This window comes from Octopus bimaculoides, chromosome 4, assembly GCF_001194135.2.
Source record: "Octopus bimaculoides isolate UCB-OBI-ISO-001 chromosome 4, ASM119413v2, whole genome shotgun sequence".
NCBI classification, from domain to species: Eukaryota; Metazoa; Mollusca; class Cephalopoda; order Octopoda; family Octopodidae; genus Octopus; species Octopus bimaculoides.
Window position 1 is genome coordinate 48,563,123 of NC_068984.1, and position 6,849 is coordinate 48,569,971.

At 36.4% G+C, this 6,849-nt stretch overlaps 1 long non-coding RNA gene across 1 annotated transcript in view; it reads left to right on the plus strand.

Moving 5' to 3' along the window:
• The first annotated feature begins 5,009 nt into the window (after positions 1–5,009).
• Positions 5,010–6,849, plus strand: part of LOC128247675 (uncharacterized) — a 4,168-nt gene continuing 2,328 nt past the window's right edge. Inside the window, exons 1-2 of the long non-coding RNA XR_008264038.1 lie at positions 5,010–5,100; positions 6,420–6,515. This is a non-coding gene — a long non-coding RNA (uncharacterized LOC128247675). The remainder of the gene's footprint in view (positions 5,101–6,419; positions 6,516–6,849) is intronic.

The following is a 6,849-nucleotide window of genomic DNA, read 5'->3' on the forward strand; positions in this document are numbered from 1 at the left end:
ATGGAGGAATGTAGTGGCGGACAAAAAAAAACAAGACAAGAAAAAAAACAGAAAAGGCTTTACGGCCAGACAAGAAAAAATATGTGTGTATGAACGCTGTGAGGCACGAACTTGAAAGTAGGGACGAAGTGAGTTCGCGTGTTTGCTCGGCGATAGCCAAGGAAGAAAAGGGTTATTGACCGGAAGCATGTGACCATGCCGGTGTAAGGGGAAGAGAGAGAGTGGTAGAGGGAGAAACAAAGGGAGGAAGTAGAAGAATAGGTGAGCAACGAGAGGAAAAGAGAAGAGAGGAAGTACGAGGGGGAAAAAAGAGATACGTAGTAGTAACAGAGGAAGAACGAGAGGGGTAAAGCGAGATACGTAGTAGTAAAGAGGAAGAACGAGAGGGGGAAAAAGATAGAGGAAGAGAAAGAGAAAGAGATAGAGTAGCGTCGGAAGATATAAGTTTACGAAAACTACTTAGAATTGGAGACGCTGCGTTCAAGTCATGTAAAAACAAATAGTAAATGAGTATATGCATATATACGTACAGGTATGTGCATACCGACATCCACCTGTATGTATATGTGTATATCTGGGTACAGGACATTGCAAACAAAACGTAGACGTGCGGCCATGTTGGAGGACCGCTTTTAGTCGAACAAATTGCTCCCTTGGACTTATTCTTTGTAAGCCTAGTACGTATTCTATCGGCCACCTTTGCCGAACCGCTAACTTACGAGGACGTGGACACTAACATCGGTTGTCAAGCGATGGTGGGGTGAACAAACACAGACATGCAATTACACACACACACACACACACGCTCACGCACGCACACACACACACGCTTACACACGCACACACACACACACACACACACACACACTCACATATATATATAAGACGGGCTTCTTTCAATTTCCGTCTACCAAATCCACCCACAAGGTTTTAGTGGGTTCGAGGCTATAGTAAGGTGTCACTCCGTGGGTCTGAACCCGGAACCATGTCGTTGGTAAGCAAGCTACTTACGAAACAGCCACTCCCGCACCTATGTATGTATGTATATATTTGTGTATCTGTGTTTGTCGCCCAACCTCGCTTAACATCCGATGTTAGTGTGTTTATCTAACCGTAACTTAGCAGTTGATAGAAGTATCCGATAGAAGAAGTACTAGGTTTACAAAGAATTAGTTGAGGTCTTACAGCTGTTTCTAGGATATCTCAAATGATACGTGAGTATGCCTGAATATGGGGTATTCCGTCATCAGAATCAAGTAGAGAACACATGAAAGATCTAGACATGGAATTATCCAGATAAAAGATCTAAATATGGATAATTTGAAGATAACAAGCAATGAAATAGAAGAGAAGAGAGTAAGGAGATAAAGAGTTGTTGAGTGGCCGAGTGGGACAGAGCCATACACATTTCCGTTGTGCAAAAATACACATTTTAAACTACGCTTAGAGCTGACACTTAAAAGACGCCATTTCTCTGATCTGTATTCCTCAATGGCGAAGTCTATTAAGAAGTCCACTGACAACTCTGCAGTAAACCAGCTCTTCCACTTTTGTGAAAGAAGAAAGGAACTCTTCATGCTGACTCGATAAAATGTTATACGGACACCATATTCTAAAATATTCTTCTCTTTCAGTCGAGCAGCCAACATTTTTGAAGAATTTCGTGAGAGGTTCAAGTCACGAACTTGATCATTCAACTCTACCTGAGAGAATTGCTGAGATAAAGTCTTAAATGAGAAGTTTTGATCTCTAGTGTCTTCTTCAGGTGATGAATTTTCTACGGTTGTGGGTAAAGTTATCTGAAGCAAGAACTTAAAGACAAGAACAGGAAGCTCTTCACTGTGTGGAACCGGTCTAATAGCAGAGGCAAAATTAAGATAGACAAGTGTTTGTCGATTTTTCCGGTTAATACCCTTCAAATTTAAGTTACAGAAATAGTAGACGTCCACGTGATTATAGGGCTCCCATCATAACATTGGTATAGAAAACCTCATTCTTTTCCTTGTCACTTTAGTCCATTGTCGCAAATGTTCTGTACATTGTTTGCAGACACTATGCGGTGCCGAGTATTTATATTGGTTCCCAGTTTGACCCAAAAATATGCCATATACGCTCTTTCCGCATAATTAGTGTTTTTTTCTTTTTTTTTTTTTTCAGGTAATGTGTATTCGCTACAAACATAAAACACATTTGGAGAATTAACGCAATACTTTCTTGAAGCGGATGTCTTGCTCATTTTCTATTGCTTAGTTCGCCACAACATCTTAAAAATATGGAAAAAGAAACAAAAACTTAGAATTAGAATAAGGTAACGAACACTGCGTACAGGACGTACACACATACATAGTGACTATAGGGATGTTCAATAACTTAAAAACTAAATCTGATAGGTCAAAATGGTTATATTTGGATTCAGGACACCGATTTTGTATAGTAATGATGTCTATTTCCTAAGTACTAAAAATCTTCTAGACCAGTGTAATCTATCTTATATTTTAATTTTATACCTGATATTTTTTAAGATTATGCTATCGCACTGGTTTTTAGCTAATTCATTATTTCCCCCAACTTTTCCATTCTCTAATTTATTTTGATATACGTAATATATTTGTTACAAAGTTTTCAGAATAGTTAAATAGCTGATAGATTTGTACATTGAATAAACTGCAATGGTTTTCCCCGTTATACACTAGAGTCATCGATAGTTATTCCAGTCACGCAGTGGCACACGATCTTTTCCAAATAACTATAAAATATGCATTATAGGTAACTTGGCATCATTACAGGTTAAAAACAGATCGCATCCATAAATTACCTACACACAGAAACAAATACACCCCAAATAAAAGACCTCCTGTTTACACGAGTGAACAATTTTATTGGTCCAGCACACTATAAAAATCACAGTATCCTCTCCACTCCCATATCAAAAAAAATCTTCCAAGCACATACCAGAACCCAGAACACCACTGCATTAAATACTTCCATCACACTAACTTTCTTCATTGTCCCCATACAAAGATGATAAAAATACGTAAATATATGCAGTACCAAACGCCACATTTTTCCAACTGCTCGGCTGCGATGTCTATAGCTAATATTGATTTCAAGTTTTAGCACAAAGCCAGCAATTTCGAGAGAGGGAGTAAATCGTATACATCGACCCCAGTGTTCAACTGGTACATATTTAATCGACTCCGCAATGATGAACGGCAAAGTCAACCTCAGCAGAATTTGAACTCAGAAAGCAAAGACGGACGGTGCAAAGCATTTTGCCTAGCATGCTAACGACTCTGCCAGCACGCCGCCTTCCGTGTACATTACTAATATGACGGACAAGAGAAAATCTACCACCACACTCCATGTTTGTTTACATTTCTCAACCTGTATGACCTCTACGCTCTACAGTTAACAATATATGAGGAGAATGATACTTTGGAGCCCCGTATAATACATTACTCCATGTTAAATTAAGCATTATGTTTCTGGTCTTGACAGACGTATGATATTTACAGAATAATGAAAGTTGTAAGCGACTCTTAATTATTCACTATATATCATTATACCAGTTCTCTACATGTGCACAGCTGGCCTGAGACTTATACGGCTATAATATTTTATACCCGATTTTTCAGAAATGTTTCAGAAATGTTTATCTGTGTGAAACTGCAGTCTAATGACTGAAACAAGTAAAAAATAATAAAAGATATTTATTTCTCAATTACTTGTTGGATCACAATGGTACTTACTACTATTACTCAAGACCATCGTCAGAACCACCCCACCACTTACTTGTAGCAGGGTTGTGCAGATGGTGTTCCGGTGTCATCATCACCATCATCACCATCATCATCATCATCATCATCATCATCATCACCATCACCATCATCATCATCATCATCATCATCATCGTCATCATCATCATCATCGTCATCATCATCATCATCATTACCTACCATGGAAGACAGAAACGAGTGGAGAATCAATCATTTGAAGCCGATTCGAATGTCTACCTGGTAATGTATATTATTATATAACTGTCTAGAACCACGATGTCAATTTTATAATGTGTACTATCCCTTTTGAACTTTCATCATTTCGATTTTTGACAAATGGATTTATGTTAGCTTGGTGATATATTTAATAATCCATAATGCTGTGCAATGAAGGTATTTGTGTTTACAATGATGCAGTAGTTACATTTTTGTTATTATTTATTTATAATTTTTAAATCTTTGTTTTTCAAGAAGAATGTGAAATATTTACGGAGATGTATATGATAATGATATGTGTTTCATCTATGGAACATAATAATTATATTGTGTATAACAATGATATTATATGTCGGTATTGGTCTAAAGAATTAGCAGAAATGTTAGAGCGTTAGTTAGAATGCTTTGAGGTAATTTATCCCATTTTCTGTTCTCTGATTTCAAACACCAATACAGTGAAATTTGCTATTCATCCTTTTAGAAGGGGCGAAACATATCAATCCTGGATTTTGCGGAAAATTTAAGAAGTCGGAGTGGATGGTTTTGCGTTTTGCTTTCAAATCGTAGCAAGTACTATATAGGTGGAAAACTTAACCCACTGCCCAGTCTAAGATCACCACCTGGTACATTCCGTGCCTTTCGCTGTGCCCACTCACTTGTAAACATTCGAACTCTCCTAGCAGTTTCGAAGTTCCGATGATTTATCAGCCTTTCTGAATAAAAATAAAACGAAAAAAAAAACAATAATAAAACAGCATATAATACGAACTATGATAGCCAGAGTAACAGTGCATCTAACCGAAAGAAAATTAGCAATGTCTCAACCAGAACTATTGTTGAGAGTAGTTTCTCACCCGTTTATAATAAATTATTCAGTAGCTTGTTATAACATTAGAGCATTTCGATTTGTTCATAAATGGTAACCATCAAATCTTATTGACCAATTTATCATATTTCCGAAGCACATGTTCAATAAATATGAAAGTCCTTTTTTTTTTCACTTCAGATGTTCGGATATTCTTCAAGAAATGCTCTTATACGATTGAAGCACTTTCTAATTATGACTTGAATATGTCCATTCTGGATAACTTCAACGCCATATCTAACAGTATTTATTTATTTATTTATTTTCTGTTCCGGTAATATGTCATTTTGTTACAAAAATTAGACAACTTGAGTCTGACGAGACTATTTGGGTTTGACAAGACGTGTGTAAAGCTAAGTGACTTATAGACGCGAATCTCCTGGCATCCCTATGAACCGGCCATAACTAAAACTCTTTAAACACCCTATAGCTCTATAAATTAGTGCGTGCTTCATTTCGGATGTATGATTTACTGACGACACACACACACACACACACACACACACACACACACACACACACACACACACACACACACACATAATCGGTTCAACATAGAGATGTGAGGCAACATGGACATTAGAGGAGTGATCGTTTCAGTACATTATCCGGCGCTTACTCTGCTTCCCGTTTTGTGGATATAAGAGAAGATTCATCGTTGGTAGAGATGCAGAGATATTGCTTTCCTTGTAACTTACACAAAAATAAAGAATAAAGAATATATAATACAGGTAGAGAGACGTTTCCTAGGTTCCTTAGTTTTAGCTTTTTAGCTTTTTGTCGGCGATGTTACAATCATTCACTTTCTTTTAATGCTAAAAATGCTGTATAATAATTATTGAGAATCCGGTCCCCGTTGCTCCGAACAACGTTTTCATTCGTTAAAATTGGTTTGTTTCCTATGTTTGCCTCAGTATGTGTTAGTTTTTCTTTAAAATGACATTCAGTTTGTTTAAATTCTTCAAAATGATAACTTTAGCTGTCAAAATATCATTTATGCCCAGCTATTCTCTTACTTAAGGATAACAAAAGAATGTGTTTCTTAAATAGTGTTGATCGCCTTTCTCATATATTTGTCATTGGACACTTAGGATCAGATGTAAAAACATTAAATGGTTGGCTGAATATGTTGAATACCGACACTATAAAAAGTATGTTTGGTTGGCACATCAAGAACCTTAGGGAAATTACTAGATACCTACTGTTGCAGGAGGCAGCTTGATATCCTGCAACACAATATCAGCAGAGCAACAATGAAATATTGAGTGAACGAAAGGAAGAATAATTGAAACTGACAACAAATGACAGTATATAAAGGGATTCAATGAAAATAAACATTTTCTATTTTCTTCAGTAAAATATTATTCTTTGTGAGAAAATATAAATTTGAAAGACATTTTGCAAAGCAGAGAATACTAATTAGAATAACAGAAAAAAAGGAAAAAGAAAAATAGAAAATATATTTTAGAACCATAAATTTTAAGTGAACTGCCATGACTCAAATAATGAGCAGCAGCTAAAAAAATGTTTATGTATCACAACAATTTTGTTTTCACTTTCAGAAATTTTTAGCTGAATATGAAATAATGTTACTTGTTATGCAATTTCCCTGCACTTCAGCGAATGAGTTGATGTTTCGGCAGCACATTTCAATTGCTGTAAGTTAGCATCATCATCATACTAATAATCATCATCATTACCATCAACATCATCAAAATCCTCCTCCTTCTCCTCCTCCTACTCCTCCTCCTCCTTCTCATCCACCTCCCCATCATCATCATCATCATCATCACTATCTTCATTACTGGAACGACAGTAGGAAGGTGAAACCAAGGAAGCAACTTTTACATGGTTACAGAATTAGCACACAGCCACTTCATATATATACATGTATATATGTATGTATGTATGTGTATGTATGTATTATGTAGGTATTTATGTATGTATGTATGTATGTATGTATGCATGCATGTATGTATGTATGTATATAAG